Here is a 22247-nt window from a genome sequence, read left to right as displayed (position 1 = left end):
CTGAGTGGGCTTGAATGACAGGAGCTAAGCAGCATTTTACCCTGTGGGGCTTCTGACTTGCACAGTGTCTGTCAACACTTCCTATTGTCCTCTGCTTATGCAGGCCTTTTTTTATGCCTGATGTATTCATCACCAGGCTGCAGACACCTAGTTAATCCATTTAGAACCTATCAGCTCTGTTCATCGGCTCATAAACCTATTACCTCAGAGGCGCTGTGCTCAGGGACACAGGTGCTAGACCAGTGCACAAAGCCCAATTGAGTTATGTTAGCAGCCTGCACAGGGCCCTCAACTTCGCGATTGAGGCCTGCATGGGGAATTGCACATGTTACGTGGCAGAAGCCACTTTATTAAATATCGATTTAAATCACAGCCTTTAATAAAAATCTGATAGGAGACCTCTATCACCTCCTCCCCCACCCTCCAGTCATTGCCGTTTGCTGCTTCCTCATCCCGTCCCTCCCCCCATTCGACTGATGGGGCCTGCTTGATGACAGTGAGGCTCAGAAATAAATAGTTAGCAAGCAGCTCAACGGCAAACCCTTATCAACAGTAATGAGGCATTTGTGATAATCGAGTGATGAAATGTAAATGGGCAGTAATGAGCACAATTACATCCACTGGGGAACCATCAAAGAGGCTTCTTTCCACAGATAGATGAGCTGTTCCATTTGTCGTTGTCCATTGATGGCCTCCCTTGGAGGTTAGTGCAGGGGGGGGGGAGGGAGGATTGCAGAGGAAATAAAAGAAGTGTGTTAACAGAACAGGCTCGTTGACAGCCAGGGTTGTTTTTTTTTTAAAAAAAAAAAATCTGTCTTTAATCCTACCTTAGATGGTTATCTTGAACCTCCCCTCCCTCCTTCCACATTTCCACCTCTGTTCCTCTAACTTGTGGGTCCTTAAGGAATGATTCGATTTACCGAAATGTTTGAAAACGGCCTCATTGGTGCTAACAAGATTAAGCTGAGCCTAGCCCTGCCTGATACACTGGAAATATGCAGGGTGACTGCAATTGGCTTTCAGCTGGAACTGAGCTCAAGAACACTGGGATGGTTGCCAGGGCTACTGCTTATGTCATCTTTGCAAAGCGAGGAACTGGCAAGGAGAAATACTGACAGGCACCGGAAACAGAGTAATTCAGCACTTCAGTAATCTTGACTGCTAAATGTTAACAAAAATTGCTGCCTGCTTGGTAGCAATATACATGCATGATCAAATCCATCCTGGACTAAAGTGGGTAGTTCCTGAATCTAAATAATTTTATATTTAAAAAATTGAAAGTATACTGTAAAGTAAATAATGTAAAATATCATATACTGGGTATTTGTTTATTTATAAAAGCTGATGAAAGGCAGGAGCTAGGAGCTACCCCTTGAGAAATCCTTAGTTTGAATCTTACCTCTGAAATAAACTTCCCTATCATGACTGAACTACCCATCTTTCATATGGGGACAGTAGCACTGACCTACTTAACATTATTGTTAAGAAAGATATAGTCCATATTGTTCCAAAAGAAACAATCAAGGACATGAATTCTTACTAAAATATTATCAGAAATTTGAGTCTTCACCAACTGCTGCTGTTCATGAACTGGTTACTGCCTCCCTCTCTCTACTCAAGTCTCTCCTCATTCAGTCATTCCCATACACATTCACCTTACTACTACTTTTTTCTTCAAGATGGACTGGAAAATGGTAATTAGAGGTGGGCACAGACCAGGAAAAAACCCACGGGCCGTGGGTCTGTGGCATTTCACGGACCACAGACTTTTCACTGGTGGGCCCACCAATCAGCTGGAGCAAGGGGAGATTTAAATGTTAAAGTGCTCCCAGCACTGCTAGTTAATGGGGCAGTGAGTCTTTAATAGACACGGACCAATGGACCGGCGAAAAGTCCGTGGGGTCCATGGAAGGCAGGTGTCCCATGACACACTGGTTCATGAATGCCGAACTGACCTGGTCCATGTTAAATTTTGGTCTGTTTTCTGGTCCATGCCTACCACTAATGGTAATAGTTGTCTGCCTGGCTGGAGATAGTGGTTGTCTGAGACCAATGGCAGTTACAGACTCACCCGTGGTCTTTGAAGCATAACTGGGAGGTTCAAGAGCCAAGGGAAGAGGTGACCGAGCCAGGCCCTTACCTCCTGAATGTGAAGCCACTGACACAGGGCCAGATGGTCAGGCAGCAGTGGAACCAGCAGCAAGTAAGGACCCAGCAGCAAGCCCAGACATTCCCTGAAAAGGATACACAGCAATGAAGATGGGAAGGCAATGACATCATTGACTGCTGCCAGCCCAGGAGTATCTATACTGGCCTGGAACATGCTTCAGTGCTCTGTGGCACAGCCAGGGAACTGCAAAGCCTGGCAGGTAGCCCTAGTAACAGCCTGCGCTGGCCCCCTGGCAGCAGTCTGAGGGATGCACTTGCATAGGGTTGCCAGCTCCAGGTTGGGAAATTCCTGGAGATTTGAGGAGTGGAGCCTGGAGCAAGTGAGGTTTGGGAAGGGGAGGGACTTCAGCAGGGTAGAATACCATAGAGTTCCACCCTCCAAAGCAGCCGTTTCCTCCAGGGAAACTGATCTCTGTGGCCTGGAGATCAGTTCGGGAGATCTCCAGCTAACACCTAGAGGCTGGCAACCCTAACTTGCTAGGAGTTCAGGCAAGGCAAGGCTCAGAGCAGAGCCTGAGGGTGGCAATCAGCTCTTGCTGGGGCCAGGGACTGCTCATGAGGAGGCAGCGGACAGACACCTGGCAGTCTGCAGGAAGGGAAGGGAAGGGTGATACCCCATCCTGTTTCCCATTTGATAGTGCCAAAGACTTGGGGCCTGAGAGAAGGGGCAGGATAGAAACAATGGCCATTTCCACACTACTCACCTTCATCCAGAACGCTGAGGAACGTCGCGAAAAAAACACAGAAGATAACGTCTTCTTGCGGGAGTTTTGAGCAATGTCATGCAAAACTTGTGCGAGAAGATGCTATCTTCTGTGTTTTTTTCGCGACGTTCCGCAGTGTTCCGGATGAAGGTGAGTAGTGTGGAAATGGCCAATGTTACAGTTGTGCCCCACCTGCATGATCCCAGTCATTTCCATATCATCAGCTCTCTATATGATCTTACGTCAACCCATTTCAACTGGACATCGGCTAGGTTGGATTGAGGCTGTAATGCTGCTGACCCTTTTGAAACAGGAACCAGGAGTTAAAAAACCTGCACGGCTCTGAATGAGCAAGAGAGTATGCAAGTTAAAACCCATACAGTCCAATAGTTCCCATTTGCAATGGAAATATCCTGTTTTCTGATCTCTTTTGCTGAAAATCACTGCCTTCATTTTGTCCCTAGCTTGGCCTCTGGGAAATGCTTTGCTAGAAGTGTGCTAGTGTGAATTTCCACTGCTAGAGTTGTTGCCCTTCAGGATTCAGCTGCTCTTCCCCACCAAGTCTTCAGCAATTGACAGATACAGCCTATTGCTAGTTCTCCTAGCAATGGCAGGTACATAACCTGCCATTTCATGTGATGTTGAGGCACAGTTCATTAAAAACATATAGGATAATTATGTTTTTCTATTTTATGTTGACATAAACAATTAAGACCCTCAAGCTACAGTAGAGTAAATTATGGTAGAATTAAGGTTAGGATTAAGGTTAGGTTAAAGTTAGCCTCAGTTATGTATAATGAGAGTGGAGTATTGCTTGGGACATAGTCTTTGGTATGAGACTGGGATTTTGTCACTATTTTTATTTGTGAAATTTTGAAGGGTACGATGAACATATTGCCAATTAAACCAAAAGTATTTAACAATTTAAATTGACATTGGTAAAATCTCATTTTCTTTGTTCTTAGCTTTGGAAGGCAAAATTTCAGGTACTGAAACACTGTAAATCGGAACTGTCTCCCCAAATCACAAAGTTCCCATTAATTTATATGAGTGCTCATAAGTTAGATCCTTCACCATCAAACTTGTTGGAAGCAGCAGGAGGGTCTCTCACATGTTGATTTTGGTTTGCTTGGGCTGAATGTTCATTTGTCTCCCCTCCCTTCTTTTTCATGGCACCCTGTGCATCAATGTCATTTTCCCTTTTGCAAAAAACGTTATATGCATGCTACCTTTTTAACAATTATCTGTATTTAGTATCCCCACACCACATCTATATAATACCAGACATGCCCATTTTATCTTTAGCAATGTACTGAGAGGGGGAAAAATCAAGTTATTTCATTTCATTGCATCCTATTTTGCATGAAATCCTGGTTTTTGAGATATTGAATAAACTGTGATAGTTTATTGGATGTTTTTACTATGTTTTAAAGCAAAATCCTTGCTCTAAGAAAGATGGATAAAAGTCCTCAAGTACTGCCATGATAATATCCTTTAAAAAACAGATGTTTATGTAAAGTGCTATCAAGCTGCAGTCAATTTATGGTGACCCAAAAGGGTTTTCAAGGCAAGATGCTAACAGAGGTGGTTTGCTATGGTCTGCCTCTGTGTAGCAACCCTGGACTTTTTGGTGGTCTCCCATCTAAGTACTAACCAAGGCAGATTCTGCTTAGCTTCTGAGATCTAATGGGATCAGGCTAGTCCAGGCCATTAAGGTCAAGGCAAAAAGCACATACAACATGAGCCACCAGCCAGAATTTTACAGATTTTATCATGTTACCCTCATGTCCTATTTCCAGAATTAGAAGGTGCAGAGGCAGAATAAATTTTTTAGCAAAACTATTCGTTGTTTTTGTATATGTAAAAGCCATCACAGTGCACATATACCTGCTAGCCCTGCATTCAGATGTCACAACAACCAGCTGATGCTGAGGCACGTGTCATTAATCCAGCTTCTTACGGGGTTTATGCATTCCTCCTTCCTCTGCCTCCCTCTCTCTTAGTTGCACACCTGCATGCGGTGAGGAGGGTTGAGTGTTTAAGTGTGTCAGTGAAACAGAGAGCAATACCATCAAGAGTTAGACTCTTTCAAGAGTCCAACCTCCTAGCAGAGTCATTCATAGCAGAATGGGCAAAGCTGGGACACCAGACTAGGATGTGCCCACCCTTTTCAGTGATCAAAGGTCACATAAGCAAAAGAGAATTCCAGTGGTGATGGGGGCATAGGAATCCTTTAAGGGTAGCTAATGGTCAGCAGCAGTAGTGGAAGGTGACACTGGTGGAGGATCTTTCATAGACAATGGCAGTGACACTTCAGCTAACCCTGGTTAATAATACACAGAAGAAGGCAATGGTAAATTACTTTTGATCATCTCATATATTGTAATCTTAGGTGTGAGGGGACTAAAGTGGACTGGATTAAGACATTTTCAGTCAGAAAAGTGTTTTACTCTGGAAATAACAAACTCAGAAGAAATAGTGTTGCTTTAATAGTGAGGTGGGATATGGTACAAGCAGTCAGGGGTATAATGAAAACTCTGACAGAATAATATCAATCAGACTTCAGGAAAGACCTATCAACATAGCCATCAATCAAGTTTATGCCTCAACTACACGTGCTGAAGAGGAACACATTGAAAGCTTTTATTCAGATGTCCAGGAAGAAATTGACCAAACATCTAAACAGGATTTGCTCATAATCATAGGTGACTGGAATGCAAAACTGGGAAACAAAGCATAATCAAATATTGTTGGAAAAAATAGACTAGGATAACAAAATGAATCAAGAGAGCAACTCATAGAATTTTGTGAAGCCAGCAATTTCTTCATTGCAAACATTTGCTTCACAAAGCTGAACAGATGATTGTATATGTTGACATCTCCAGATGGTTACATAATCAAAAGCAGAGGATGGAGAAGCTCTATTCTGTTTACTAAAACAAGACCAAGAACTGATTGTAGTACAGACCACAAATTACTAATATCAACATTTAGAATAAAGTTGAATAAAATACTAAAACAAACATTCTTACCAACATATAATTTAAATAATATTCCTGAATATTAGGAATTTTATTATTATAATATTATTATAATACTATTATAATATGTGAACGGGAAGAACTATGGGTTGAAACCAGAGATATTATCAAGGAAGAATGTGCACAGACTATTCCTGTAGCCAAAAGAAATGAAAAGTCTCAATGGATGACTAATAAAACTCTTTAAATTGTTAAAGACAGATGAGAAGCAAAAGTAAAAAATGATGGAATCAGAATTCTAAATGTAGCATTTTTTCAACTTGCACATAGAGACATAGAGACAAAAAGAACTATTATAATAACCAGTACAAAGAAATAAAATAGAACAATAAAAAAGGAAGAACAACAGATCTGTTCCACAAGATCCAAGAAATCAAAGGGAAATTTAGACCATGACTTAGTAACAACAACCGCCCTTCAGGACACCTTAACACCCACTCAGAGCGGTTTATAAAGTATGTCATTATTATTCCCACAACAACAATCACCCTGTGAGGTGGGTGGGGCTGAGAGAGCTCTGGAAGAACTGTGACTGAGCCAAGGTCACCCAGCTGGCTTCAAGGGGAGAAGTGAGGAATCAAACCCAGTTCTCCATATTAGAGTTCCGCACTCTCAACCACTACACCAAACTGGCTCTGTATTCAGATCATAGCATACAGAAAGCTGGATTAGATTTAGATGGTGGACTGAAAATTGGTTGGAGGATCATTAAGAAGTTGAGATGTGCAGATGAATGCTGAAAGATCAACATAGAAATACATTATCTGATCAGATAATAAAGATTGAAACAATACACTGAAGAACTATCCAGAAGAGATGAAAGGATGACAGATACTTCTTAGAAGAATCTTTTGATGTAGAATCCACAATTTTAGAAATTTTAGAAAGTGAAATGAAAGCTGCACTTGAAGCAATCGGGAGAAACAAATCACCTGGAGTAGATGGGATATCAATACAGCTGTTTCAAGCTACAGAAACTGAATCAATCAAAATCTTACCAACAATATGCCAAGAAATATGGAAAACAAAACTATTAGGACAGCATATGGGGAAATACAATGGTTTCCAGTTGACAAGGATGTATTTTATCTCTCTATCTGTTAAATATTCAGACCATAGCATACAGCAAACTGGATTAGATTTAGATGGTGGAGTGATAATTGGTGGGAGGATCATTAAGTTGAGATGTGCAGTTGCCGTAAATCAAAAGCGACTTGATGGCACATAACACACACACCCCTCCCTTCTCTTAGCAGTTAGAAACTAAGTTTGGTTACTTGTGTGACATACAAATGCAGGCACACAATATTAAACACAATTAGTTTATCTGTCACAAAACAGGCTTAGAATCACAGTTAGTGGTTGTAGGGAAACTGACTCCATTAACCGGGACATCTGCAGGTTGCAGCATCCACAGCATAGTATTTTTGGGAGGTCAAAGGGACCCTGCCTCCCTTTTTATTTTAATTTTATTTATTTTACCTCATTTATACACTATTTATCTCCAATGAGGATCCAAAGCAGCTTATATCACTCTCCTGTCCTCCATTTTTTCTCACAACAACCCCGAGAGAGAGAGGTTAGGCTGAGAGTATATGACTGGCCCAATTCACCCAGCAAGCATCCATGGCAGAGTGGAAAATCAAACCTGGGTCACCCTGACCCTAGTCCATCACTCTAGCCACTATGCTATACTGGCTCTCTTTATCAGCAGAAAAGCTGGTTGGGTCTCCCTCAGTAACTTCCTCTTCAGAAGGGACATTGATAGATGACGGCCATTTTGGCAGCAACCTCTTGCATTTCAAAATTTTTGTTTTGCCCAATAATGAACCTGCCCAAGTGCTTGTCAGTCATTTATAAATAGTGAGCCCCTAGATAGTTCAGCGGTTACCACTACAGCACCCCACACCCTTTCTATAATGAAATAGGTCATTTTTTTCCTGTTTAGTAAAATCTGGAGCATAGATCATTATAGTGCCTTTGGCAGCTAATTTGAACATCAGTGACTCAACTTTGAGAAGGAGCTTTTTCTGCCTTAAAGAATCTCCGAGAGTTTTCAGACTACAGTAATTGAAAAATCCCCAAACACTCGCTCACAGAGGAGATGCACATTACTACAGGAACAATCTACAAATTGTAAAGTATTCAATTTACATTCCCACCACCTCAGGGCAGTTAAGAGGAATTTATATCTTCAGAAACCTTTGAACTAACAAAAGATAACATTCAACAGTAAAGTCTAGTTGCATAAAGGTTTGTTTGTTTGTTTTTAAATTGTTCTGAAGGAAATATCTTGTTGCCACTGAGGCTAATGTCATTTAGTGGAAACTTTTGGAGGAACTGCTAAGAGTGAAAGGTTATTGATAGGCATGCTGCTGATTACTGAACTGTGAGTTAATTATGAGATATTTCACTATCCTGAAAGGATGATTGTCAAATGACATTGGCTCTTCTGTGGACAGTTTGCTACTTTTGTGGAAGTGACCCCCAATTTTAACTAGATTTCCCATTAAACCTCAGTTAAGCAAATTTATGAGAGGTCTCCTCCTAAGGCAATATCCAAAGGGGGAAAAGGGTGTTAAATGTATGGAAATTATAATTCATAAATTAGTTAAAAAACCCTTCAGTCATAAAATGCATAAACAATAATGAAAAATATTAAATATAAAAACCAATAATAATTAGCTATATAGTTAATTTTTGATAGTGTGCATAGACAAAGAGAAGGCGCACCAGGCTGCCGCTAGAAAATAACCACATGTCAGCCCTGATGCATGGTGGCAAGTTCTGTGGACCCCTGAGAAAGCAATATTTTGGAAACAAGTGCTCTTTGATAACTGGTACCTCGTTGAGTCTTCAGTTCCTTGGTGTTCTCCATTTTATTTCTCCACCTGCTTATGAAAAGAAAAGTGAAAGTGAAATAGGATTTATTCCATTACTGTTTGAGAATACCGTCATGTACTTTTACCATCAGTGACCGGGGATTCCTTTTGGTCTGCCCCGACATCTTTGCACCTACTAAAGAAAGAACTTTCTCAGAAGTTGGGATATTAACAGGATTTTTGGCCGTTTGCCTTTTAAATGTTACAGTACATCCTTGCATTTGCTAGTGAATATTGTTATAAAATTGTGTATTGTCTTTTCTATGCATTGTAAATTATTGTATTTTTTATTATAAGCACTTAGTCCCTTTCAATCACAGAAAATAATATAACAATATAGTATATTTATATTTATAGAGTCCCTTAGATGTGGTTTTCCATCTTGCATTTTGGTTGTTGATACTAAGGGCGCTTCTGCTTTGTTTCGGTACATTAGGGAGGCAGCAGATTTCGCAATGAACCTGAACCCAGATTAATTGTGTGTTCAAGACACATGATCAAATTGCGAGCTGAACACAGGTTTGTTCAACTCAGGCAGACTAATGCAAAGAGCTGCTGAACAGAGGCAAACTCCAAATGGGAAAAACTCTGACCCAGCAAAGGTTCTCCAGAAGGAGAGCACAAGCTCCCTCCCAGCTGATGGAGGATTCTCTGGGAGTCAGTTTTAGTTTCCCTGCATCTACTAGCCTGTTGGTGTCAAATAGACTGCAAACATGTAGCCTGTCTATTAATCTGCTCTCTGACCAGAAGTGGTGAACAAGTTGTGAGCCAAACTTGCCGGCTGGAAGATCTCCAGGATGAACCAGACAGGTTGTGAACCAAACCTCACGCCTCACATGGAGACTTCCCTATAAAATATACTGTGGCCCTAAACCATTTAAACTTCAGCAAATGACTGAGTTATCTCTAGATGACTCAAATCTCATTGCTTTCAACAAACAATCTTAGCTATAATGGAGTCTTAGTGATTTAGCTAAGTTATTATCAGATATTACCAAAGCCAGTATGGTGCAGTGGTTAGAGTGTCAAAATAGGATCTGAAATATGAAGGTTTAAGTCCCCACTCTGCCATGGAAGCTCATAGGGTGGCCTTAGGCCAGTAACACTCTCAGCCTACCCTACCTCACAGGGTTGTTGTGAGGATAAAATGGATAAGAGGAGAATGCTATACACTGCTTTTGAGTTCCCACTGAAGAGAAAGGTGGGATATAAATGAAGTGAATAAAATAGATCCTCTGACTCATAGAAATATTAATAACTACTCACATATAATGGCAACCAACTCCTGCTTAATGTAAAATTTGAAGTGAAATTAGGGATCTTAAGGCACAGCTGCGAATTATTCCTTTCACTATCCAAAGTTCCTTTGGCTAATGAAATATATGCATTAGCCTGTCTCCTTTCTACATGGTAACAAAACAGTATTCATGGGGCCTTCTCATGCTGTGGGCTGGATCCCATCTCCCCTCCACTCTCTTAATGCTAGAAGGGAATTTTCAGGGATTTGTTCATTGGCTTCATTCTGGGTCTCGACAAAAGAAACACTGGTTCAGTCTCAGCATTTCTTCTGGGAAGGAAGTTCTGCCTTGGGATGCTAGGTCCTTCTACCCTTCCAGTGGGAGGGCAGGGGACCCAGCACTTATTTATTTATTTAAATTTATAGTCCGCCCTCCCCAACCAAGTGGGCTCAGGGCGGATCACAACAATTTAAAACACACTACACAATGGCAGTAGCCATTAAAAATATAAATAATACATATCATTCATTTAAAACATATATTAGTGCCATATAAATACAGCTATCAACAATAAAAACATAGCAGCATGTTATACATTCACCTATCAGCGTCTATAGAGCAGATTACAGCCTTTTTGGTGTTCCTGGGTGGTTCTCACATGCACGCCTTTTCCCCTAGGTGATGACATCACTTCCGAGAAGTGTTATTGCACAAGCACACATGTGCTTCTCAGTGGACTGATTTGACTCCCAAATGGGCCCCATTTGGCCCATTTGGAGGCAAAATTGGCTCACTGAGAAGTGCAGGAGCACTCTCAGGGGCAGTTCAATGATGTCACTCACTCCAGGAGGTGACATTGTTACACTGCCCCAAGAGCACACCCGGAGTGGCGATCCCCCACCTTTCCTCCCCCGCTGGTCAGGTGAGTAGAGGCGGGGGGCATAGGATGGGAGTGGGGGATCCCTCACCACCAGTAGGGGAATTGCATCCCTAATTCACCTGTAGGACTTCCTGCCTGCACAAGCAGAATCTAATCCTGTGCTGTGTGATTCCTCATGGTCATTTGAGTTGGACTCCCTCAATATTCTCATGCTCACCTGCCTCCCCACTGAAATTCAAGATGGTGTGCCACTCTTCTTGGGGCTCAGGTTCTTTTGGACACTGACATTACACCCAGTATGAAGGAAGATTTAAAGCAGTTAGTAATGCAGTTCTCACTTGGCTAGAACATTCCCTTAGCCAGTATATGGCTTCCATTGTAGTTCAGGTAAAAGAGATGTCCCTCTTACTATCACTAATGCTTAAAAAATATAGAAACTTTCTCAACTGTTACTTATATATGAATATCACAGACATCATTGCAGACACAGGCAATTTTGTTCAACTCACGTGGAGATGTGGCTGTCTAACTTTTTAGCCAGTTTGTGTAGTGGTTAAGAGCGCGGGACTCTAATCTGGAGAACCAGGTTTGATTCCTCACTCCTCCACTTGAAGCCAGCTGGGTGACCTTAGGTCAGTCACAGTTCTTCCAGAGCTCTCTCAGCCCCACCCACCTCACAGGGTGTTTTGTTGTGTGGATAATAATGACATACTTTGTAAACCACTCTGAGTGGGTGTTAAGTCATCCTGAAGGGCGGTATATAAATCGAATGCTGTTGTTGTTGTTAGCCTGAAACCCCAAAACACAGACATTGCCCTGGGGTGCCAATTCTATCCCTCTTCCCACACCCTGTCTTTATCTTCTCCTTCATTACTCCACTCTCCCTAGCCCAGAAATGTGACTCGCATTGACTCTTAAAAGCTCATACCTTGGAAATCTGGTTGGTCTTTAAGGTGCTATTTGTCCTGGATCTTGCTCCCAGAGGCGTATACATTTCAATGCTAGTTGCCGGGAGCCAGGGAGGTGTGTGTGTGTGTGGGAGGGGGGAAGAGGCTTTGGCCTTTGTTCCCCTGCTGTGGGTCTTTAGGGATGTCTGGTTAGCCACAGGATGCCATACTAGATGGTTCATTGGTCTGATCCTGTGGAGCTCTTTTTAAGTTCTTAGCTCTTAAATAGGTTACCTTTTCTGCCCCCACCCCGTCTTAAGTTTTTTAATTGTTTACTTTAGATTTGTGTGGCTTTAAAAAAAGATGTATATAAAACAGAAAAATGATAAGTCACAGTAAGATATACACTGAAAAAATTACTTGAACTGGAAAAAGCCCCAGATTCTGAGAAATGCATTGCCAGATAAGCCCAAGAAATTTGAAATGGTATTCAAAGGAAAGGTGATGAATTGGACCTCTTGATTTAAAGAAAGATAAGCAACCCACACACATCCACTGAATGAGTAAACAGTTCTAATTGGTTGTGTGCCTAGTATTGACAACACCTGAGGTCACAAGATCTATCACCCCATGGTTAAAAAAATTAGTAATAGATAAATTAGCACCATACTTACCAGTAGGAAATGGTCTTTCCTTTCCATTTCCCCATATCCTGATCAAAGGCCATTCACTGTAATTGCAGATCTAATGATACGCTTTCCCTTCAACCAGGTTTTCTGTTTGCACAGGAAACAAAGGAATGACAGAGAACCAATAATAATTGTTGTTGTTGTTATTTAGTCAATGTTCCCAGGAATGATGCAATTACCATAAGAATATCCAACACTGGTTATTATATGGGAACATGGAAGGTAGGTTTCTAATGCAATCATTGATTTTACATTGGTTGGTTGTGTGTGTTGAGTACTTTTGTTTTCTTTTTTTTGTACAGAAATTGATAAATGTTTCTATTAACTAATAACCCAGGAATCAACAGTCTTATAAAACTGGGTTTATTCAGCCCAGGAAAATTAGGCAATCCATCATGACTGATTTGTTCACGTTTCTCCCCTGCAAATAAGTGAGATGAAAACTTTAAAACCAATAAGATAATGCACTTAACAAATTCAGCTGAGAGAGATGGATAAACTAAGACGCCACTGGCATCAGTTAAGGGAAATCTGTCGGGTTTCCAATTATTTGAGCAGATTTTTGTATCCCCCATTTGCTGCCAGACTGAGTGCATCTCCCCCCCCCCCCGCTTTTCTCCCCTCTTTCAAACCAGATCATCTGATCTTAAATCAGAACAAGCTCATCATATCACACTATGAAAGGCCAACAGGGGATAAATGACACCAGATGTTATATGAGTTTTCTTTTAGGCTTTCATTGCAGCCTCGCTGCATTCCCCATGCTGCTTTTTACTTGTCAAAAACTAAAATGTGCTTTGATAGATAACAACCCCATTTTCTTTCCCTGGCTGAGCTTAGAGAATACTATTAGGTATTACTATTGATGGTGCCTAACTGGGGAATGTTGGCTGTATCTGGGAAAATAGGACCACGGGATCCTAAGCTTTTGTTGTGGTTTATTTTTTCCTCAATCCTCTAGCCAGGGAATTTCTAATGTGAGCTTTTTTTTTTTTTAAAGAATGCCCTGCTGAAGGATTTCTATCAAATTTAAATTCAGAGAATGTAGCAACATTGTAAAACATAGTGCAGGGCGGCGGCGGGGGTGGTGGTGGTGGTGGATAACCTTCATTCGCAGATGTCCCTTGGGAAGCCTTGAGACCAAACTGGTGTATTTTTTATGGATGGTTAGGTACCAGAAGTATGGTACTGACTTTTAAAGACTAGGCTGTATTAACCGGAATGCTAACTATGCTACAAAGTAGGATCTCAACTAGATTGAAGGATATATGGTTTCAGTAGGATGTTTCAGCTACAGTACATAAAAGAGGAGTTGAGATTCCATAATCTCTTCAAGTGTCATTGGGAGGAATATTTATTTCTTTACTTATTGATTTCCTCCATTTATACCATGCCTTTCACTCCAATGGGTACCCAAAGTGGCTTACATTGTTCTCTTCTCCTCCATTTTATTCTAAAAAAACAAATCGGGGGGGGGGGGAGTTAGGTTGAGTGTGTGTGATTGGCCCAATATCACCCAGTGAGCTTTCATGGTGGAGTAGGGATTTCTACCCAGTCTTTCAGATCCTAGCCTAAACACGGCACAACATTTCTCTTATAAAATTGTCTCACCCATTCCAGAGATTTGCTTGCTAAATTGTCTCAACTTCTTCAAGCTTTCTCAAGCAGATTACAACATCTGTCATATACCTGAAAGGTACATGTAAACTGTGGGAAAATGCAGGCGAAACTAGATGGGACGGTGTCCTCATGGTCACAAGAACCTAGTCCTGATTAGGGCTGGGCACGAACAGCAATACGAACAAAAAAAAGCCACAAACAGCCCAATCTGCTGTTCGCGAACAAGCTGTTTGTGAGGCCCCATTCTAAACGAACAGGTGGTCATTGCAAGCCTCGTTTACTGCTGTTCATTGCTGTTCGTCAAGCCAGACAGTCTGGCACCTGTAATCAATTCCCTTGGCAACTTAGGCAGGGATTGTCTGAACTCTGTCTGAACTCCTGCTGTTGCCCTAGAAACCCCAATCTAAGCCCAATTTAGGTTGATAGGCAGGTCTTCCTTTCAAGTGTGGAGCTCCAAATTTGTTACAAGGGAACAAAGACCTGGGGGGAGGGGGCTCCCAGCTCTGGCTTTGGAGAGGGAGAGACAGCTGCTGTTGGCATTTTGATAGGGAGAGTGCATTGGAGCTATAATTTTCTTTGTGTATGGTGGGATAGGGATCTACCCCTTCAAGTTCCAGGGCTGCTGCCAGGCTCTGGACCAAGCTATTATTTATTATTAGTACCTTTCCTGCTGCCTGCTCAAGTAAGGTTTCTAGGAGTGGTGCGGTAGGGATCTACCCCTTCAAGTTCCAGGGCTGCTGCCAGGCTCTGGGGCCAAGCTATTATTTATTATTGGTACCTTTCCTGGTCCCTGCTCAGGTCAGGTTTCTGGGAGTGGTGCAGTAGGGGTCTTGTCTTGGATGATGGCTGGAGGAGAGCCTGCTGGCCCCCATGAACAGCCAACCACGATCATGTTCGTGAACAGGGCCATATTCGTGGTTGTTCATGAGTCCCTGTTCATGGATGGCAATGAACAATGAACATCATATTTGTGTTTTTTTTCTGTTCATGCTCATCTCTAGTCCTGATCAGGTCCAAAGTACAGTGGGCTAAAGAGCTCCCCTCCCATGCCTTATCAAGTGCCAATATGGCTGCACACATCCCCTGTATCTATTTTGACACTTGAAAAGGCACAAGATGAGGGACTAAGAGGACTATATTGTGGGCTCGATCAGGATTAACACCTCATAGCACTTTAAAATGGTGGCAGGATCCTTGTGGCAGCCACAGGACACCATCACACCTAGTTTGACCCTAACTGTGATTAAGAAATGAAACCCTTGACTAGGCTTCCTTAGGGATGTTGAAAACTTCTCCGCAAACATGTTCAGCAGGTGAACAGTACAACTTTTAACAACCAAGATCACTCATAAACCAAGACTCAGAACTGTTTTGTTCATCTTCACTGTTTGGCATTTGACTTAAGCACTTTGCTGAGCCGCTGTGAATAAGCTGTTGTGGTTTAGTTTTGTTTCAGTTTGGTTTGTGGCTACTTTTGCACCTGTGTAGTAGGTGAAATCAGTTTTCCCTGTATAAAGGACATAAATGGTCAGGTCAGGTAATTAAATGCTGCCAGGAGATGGGGAGTGGGAAACTAACTCCTATGAGAGTATGTAAAAATGCTCATGTGTGGCTTGATTCTAAGCTTTCCATGGTAGCTAATGGCATTTTTCATCTTTGCCAGGCTCAACAGCTTTCCCCATATCTATTTCAGTCTGACCTTGCCACATTGCTTCATGCAACAGTGACCTGTCCTTTAGACTACTGCAACGTGCTCTACCCATGAAGATACTTCACAGATTCCAGGTTGTCCAGAATGCAGCGGCTAGGTTGTTAACCAAGTCACTGCAGTTAGTATATATAACACCAATTCTTCTGAGGAGGCTGCATTGGCTTCCAATTAGTCTCTGGATCCAATTCAAGATGTTGGTTCTTACCTTTAAATCCCTTAATGGTGTGGGATCTGCATAACTTTGGGTCTGCCTCTCCCGTTATGACGCCCCCCTTCATTCATCTGTGCAGGGCTTGCTGGTGGTTCCTGGCCCCAAGGTAGCATGACTTTCTTTCACCAAAGGGCTTATGTGATTGTGGCATCTTTGCTGTGGAATGCAATGTCGGAAGATGCTCATGCCCGGCGGGACCTGCTGATGTTTCAAAGATCTTGTAAAGCAGAATTATTCCAGTGTGCTTTTGGCCCTTAACACTTCTTTACTGTGAGGCATAGTTGACTTTCTGAGTATAATACTTATGTGCATCTGTAAGGTTTTATAGTCTAGGACTGAGTTGGTATGATTTTATGTATTTTGTATTATGCTGTATGTTTTATTGTATTTTAACTGAAGTAAATTGAACCTCTTTGAGCTCTTAACTGAAGAGAAGCAGTATAAAAATCAAATCAATAAATAAACGTGAACTGCTGCAGATCCAGACAGATCAGCAGCCTCTAATGTTGATCATACAGTACAGCAAAACAAGCACCATTTATGACCATTGGTCTTTCTGGATGTACAGTGTTTGTTTATATCTGATTGGCCATTTTGCTCATTCTTCATTGAAACCACTGGCAGTGGAGTGTGGCAAGGCACAGGCAGCTAGTGGGATATTGAGTTAATCAGCCAAATCAGTCGGTTCTAGAGCATCCCTGGTCTTCCTAAGATGGTTGTCAATACGTATATAAAGAGAAGTGTTCTGACTGACTCATCAATTCCCAGCCCAAACCCCTGGAGCTAGAAACATGAAATTTAGGGAGAACATTCCTTTCATGATGTAAACACCCACTAAGAAGGGATTTTAAGAAATTTGCCCCCTAAAGGGGTAAAATGTGTTTCCCCAAAGGGATACAGCTTCCCTGTGTAGATGGCAGGCTGCTGCCTGCTTCTGCCCCCGCCCACTTCCAGCTGGACTACGCTTTCTTGAATGGGCCAGCCTTTCAAGGCCATTTGCATATGTAGTCTGATTGGGGTTCACAACATTCCATACCTCATCCCCACCAGAGACAGTTGTAACACAAGATCATTTGCATATGTGGCCTGATTGGTCCTCACTCTCCACATTTTAAACAGTATGCAGTTACTATTTGGAGTCATTGAATGTGTCCTGAGTAGAGATGGGCACGAACCACAAAAAAACCGAACCGTGAGGTTCATGGTTTGTGGATTTTCATGAACCAGGAACCACGAACTGGCCCGAACGGGGGCCAGTTTACAAACAATGCCACATTGGAATCAGGACTTCTGAGAGGCACCCTAGGGGCTCCTAAATGACAATTGAATCTGGATTCCCTTTATTTCAATCGGATCCCACCCTAATATTGTATGAAAACAAGTAACATAACATTCAACTCCATGGGCACCCAAGGTGATCAGGAGGCATGGAGTTTTGTCCCTCTGGTCCCCCCTTTCAGTGGGCCTTATTGGTATAAGAAAGTAGGCTATATGTATTATTTGTTGTTAATATGTTTATTGTAACATAATTGGAAAAATCACAGTAAAACAGTTTTTAAAAAAAGAAAAGCAGGATCTGATCATAAACAATCTGTAGCGAAAGGCGGAATAGACATGAAAGCTGCTTAAAAACAACATAAAATGATCTGATTTGGGTGTTTTGATAGGTAGAGTTTGCTCTGCTCTCCCTCCTCTACACACACACACATACACACACACACACACACCCTAGATTCTTGCCATGACCTTATTAAAATTATTAAATTATTGGTTCTTGTTTGCTATGGCTGGAGGTTCAGAGCACCACAGAAGGTACTTTCTGCTCTTTGGCCTAAGCGAACTGCTGGATTTGCTTTTGTGCTAGCAAGGTCTGCCTGAGTAACCTCCTAATGTGATTATAATATCTGCTCTTCTGTTTGCATTGTAAGGTTGCTTCTTTTTATGGTCTCTAAAGTAAAACACTCCCAGGGTATTAGCTGCAAGAAAATGATGCCTCTTCAGAAAATGTACATCTCAAATGAACACAGTCTAACACTAGTACAGTTTGAGGTCAGGAAAAGAGATCCTGACTTTCCCAGGATACAGTTATCTGCTCTGGTGTATCTTTTCCACTTGAGATTGATGCCAACAAGTAAAGAGATTGGGCCCAGTCTCTTAGCCACTTTGATTTGCAAGAGGGCCAAGCAGAACACAATTAGCAGCTATTGACACTTTTGCAGGAAGTGCTCATAAGGGAGAATAGCAAATTGAAAATGAGTTTTCAAAAGATTAAGAGGAAAAAAATCCTGCCTGGCTAAATTGGGCAGGGCGTTGTTGAGAAATGGATATTTGTATTTCTAGATCATTTAGGAAAATCCTGTTATAGCTTTAGCCACAGAAGCACTCCTGGTATGCAAGATAGAGGCAGTTCATAAAAATACGTCGCATCTGGGGCAGGAAAAGAAGACAACCAATTGCCTTCTGTGGATGGCAGTGTTACACTCCACATCTCATCAATAGCACATAATCTTACTGCAGCAAGCTGTTCTCAGTATCAATGGAACCACGGCTTTTTTTCTGGGAAAAGAGGTGGTGGAACTCAGTGGGTTGCCCTCGTTGAAAATGGTCACATGGCTGGTGGCCCCACCCCCTGATCTCCAGACAGAGGGGAGTTTAGATTGCCCTCCGCGCCGCTCAGTGGCACGGAGGGCAATCTAAACTCCCCTCTGTCTGGAGAGCAGGGGGCGGGGCCACCAGCCATGTGACCATTTTCAAGAGGTTCAGGAACTCCGTTCCCCCTGAAAAAAAGCCCTGAATGGAACACTGAAGGTATAAAGAGTTTGCAGGCTGCCAGACACCTAAAAGACAGAAACCTTTTGCATTTTAAGGAGGTGAAAAATGAGCACAAGAAGGCACCACGTCATGAAACTGCATAATGTAGGCCTGAGTATGCTTTTTTGCACACGGTATGTTGCTTTCCTTGGTTTCCCGAGTTGTAGCTGAAACGCTGCCTCTGTGAAGCCACTCGCAGTGTGGGTCATGCAAGGAATCCCTCCTCAATTAATACCAAATGAGGTGCCTGCTGTCAGCCTGTTCTTTTGGATGCAGCATCCAGGGCTGGCCCGCGTGGTGGTAGTTTGTGAGTCAGGCTGACTTACCTTCGTGTGGAGGAATCTGAGTCAGTCCTCATAAAAATGGCTTGGGTTTTACCTTTTATCAGCGGTGCTGAGAGCAAAAGAGAAGAAATCGAAAGGAATAAGTTCGGTTGTGCAGTTATCCCAGTGATTAAAATATAATAGGCTAATGAGATTACAAAAGCTGATTGTGAACAAGACCAATTGTGCTAATTGGAGCCTCCTGAATGGCAATTTGAGCTGCTGCCGCTGCTACTGCTGCTGCTGAGTTTTGAAATATAATCAGTTTTACTAATTTTATCTGATTTCTTAATGAAGCTTGCCTTGAGCAATTGTTCTATGTGTTCTTTAGCAAACAGCGTGTGTCATAACTGCTGACATTAATCTTGATTACTTTAGTTAAAATAAATAGTTTTACTTGGGCGGCTTTCAGAAAATACATTAGGGGTAAACACTATATGTTGAAAAAGATAGGAAGCCTCCCCCACTCCGCTTTCAACTTTATTTGTTTGGTTTTCCAGTTTTTATTTGCAAAAAAAGTCAAAAGTGAAATGCCTGCTTTCTTGCATCAGAGGGATGTTGGTAATTGTATCTTTGCTCTGTTCCTTCATTTCCTGCTGGGAGGTATATAAGGTGTATCCCTCCCCCTTTCCTTTCACAGTGAAAGAGCATTCACTAAGCAGAACATCACTAGCATTGAACACACAACTGGCACGAGCTCAAAAGCCACATAATAAGAGAGAACGAGAGAGAGAGGAAACATCATAAACAGTTTGTTTATGCAAAGCTGGCGCACATGTATTCTGAATGCTTCATGCTCCAGCTGCTAGTACTAACACTCATAAAAGTGCTTTCTCATAGAAGTCATTTATTTTTTATGGGGGATTAATGTACTCAGAATGATTCAGTGGAGCACAAGGACACAAAAACCACTAACTAAAATCTACACTAAGATATATTAGAGAGAGCTGGAATTTAACAGCGTGGTTCTAACCAGGCTTATTTAGAAAGAAGCCCTATTGATCTCGGTGAGCTTAAGTGCTGGCTCATAAATGCGGTGGCACAATCTTTGTGATGATCCATTCAGGCCTACAGATCCACACGGTGATCAGCATAAAGGGCCACGTGAAAACAGAGAACTCCTTGTGATAAATGTTTAGTTTAGACAAGATGTGCAGTGCTAGGATCAGTCAATGGAAAGGCTTAGCTCCTCTCTCAATTACCAGGCTCAGGAAACATTTGAAACAGCACCATCAGGTGATGCTTTCCCAGGAGGAGAGAGAAGTTGGTGGGGTGGCTGTGTGACCAAAAAGGAAGTCACTCAACCTCTCTGGTGCTCTGCCCTCCAAGTCTTCCTGCAGGTACCTACCTTGAGAATGGGGAATGGCCAGGGATACAAGTTAGCAGGTCTCAGCTAGAAATTCACCTCTCCAGACTTATTCCAGTACTCCCAATGGAAGCTAATGCCTCCAGAAAGCATAAATAGAGATCTATAGTTCGTAGTCCTTTCATGAATCTCAAGCGTTCTTTCAAGTAGTTCCAAATTAGTCCTTCCATTCCTAGAAAACTCAGAAGGCTTTTTTTCTCTTTAGCTGGATGAACGTAAGAGACTCATCTTCTCTCCTGAGGAAAGACTCATAGACCCCCGGTTGTACCCTCATGGACCTCCAGGGTTCCAAGGCCCAGTTTGAGAAACACTACATTGTATTTTTTTTTATTCTGAAATTTGTTTGTGTCACCAAATTTTGAAGAAGACAAGACAATGATCAGTAATTGGACAAACCAAACAAGGACTTTGAAACAAAATCACACCATCCATCCTCTCTTGCTTGCATAACTCCTATTATTATTATTGTTGTTGTTGTTATTTATGTGGCAAGATAGCTGCTGAAGGGTTTCTAGATCCCCAAACCTAATATGGGAAAAAATTCAAGGATTCAAATCTGAGGACTGAGCTATCCCTATCAGCATGCATGGGCCTAATAGCAATCTGATCTGAACTGAGTTGAATTGAATCAATCCTAATTAATTATTTTAAAGTGACAAACTAATATAACTGTTTTTGCCAAATCACATTGTCCAGGTAATATTACTCTTATCCAGGTCCAAAGTGAGACCAGAGTTAGATTTCATGTCTGAACAAATGTCCCTCTTTGCTGTTATGTGGAAGCCCCCTCCTGCCAAGGAATCATTGGATTAGGTCCTGCAGTATATATTTTATGGATACTTTGGTAAGCTCCAAACATTATAAATGAGACCCACAAATATCACTCAGTCTCTGGGGGAGAATTAACCTCAGAATGCAGAATAATGTGGGACACACCATCTGAAATGCAGAACATGTTATTTCCTAAATAACCATAATTTTAACAGATGGGAATATTTATTTTTTTGGAACAGCCTCCGTTGTGATTGAAAATTGCCTAAACTTCATGGAAAACTTTTTCATACAAATAGTTTATTCTATGGAGCAAGACTTGAGTTTTTGGCAACAACCCACTCTAACAAATTCCAGTGTAGCTTAATAGTTAGAGTATTGAACTAGGACCTAGGAGACCTGTGTTCAAATTCCCATGCTGCCATCCTATGTAAAGTTAACATCATTGAAGTCAATGGGCTTAGAAGGGTCTAACTCCGCTTAGGATGGTACTATGGGTGATGCTGGCCAGTCATATTCTCTCAGCCTCCTCTATCTCATACAGTTGCTGTGAGGATAAAATGGAAAGGGAAAATCCTATGTACCTCTGTAAATTCCTTGGAAGAAGGATGGGATAAAAATGCAGTACATAGAACCTATACATATGAACAGACCTACACAGAGTTCTATATCCTCCCATAGCGCCTTTTTGTTAAGGAATCCAAATGTTTACATGACATTTTGTATTATCTCTATTAGCTTTATATTACAGATGGTAACTAATGTGGAGAGCTATGACGGACTGATTAGTGCTATTAAAATTGGCACGTCCATAAACAAAGCTGGTCTATTTTATGTTTCACTGCTTATGAACATATTTCACAGCCAACCAGGACTTCTGTCAGAATTGCAAATACCGTTCCATTATCTTCTACATTGATATGCAACTTTCTCCCCTTACTACT

Source organism: Eublepharis macularius, chromosome 7, assembly GCF_028583425.1.
Source record: "Eublepharis macularius isolate TG4126 chromosome 7, MPM_Emac_v1.0, whole genome shotgun sequence".
NCBI classification, from domain to species: domain Eukaryota; kingdom Metazoa; phylum Chordata; class Lepidosauria; order Squamata; family Eublepharidae; genus Eublepharis; species Eublepharis macularius.
The sequence above is the reverse complement of the archived record's forward strand: the minus strand, read 5'-3'. Positions refer to the sequence as shown.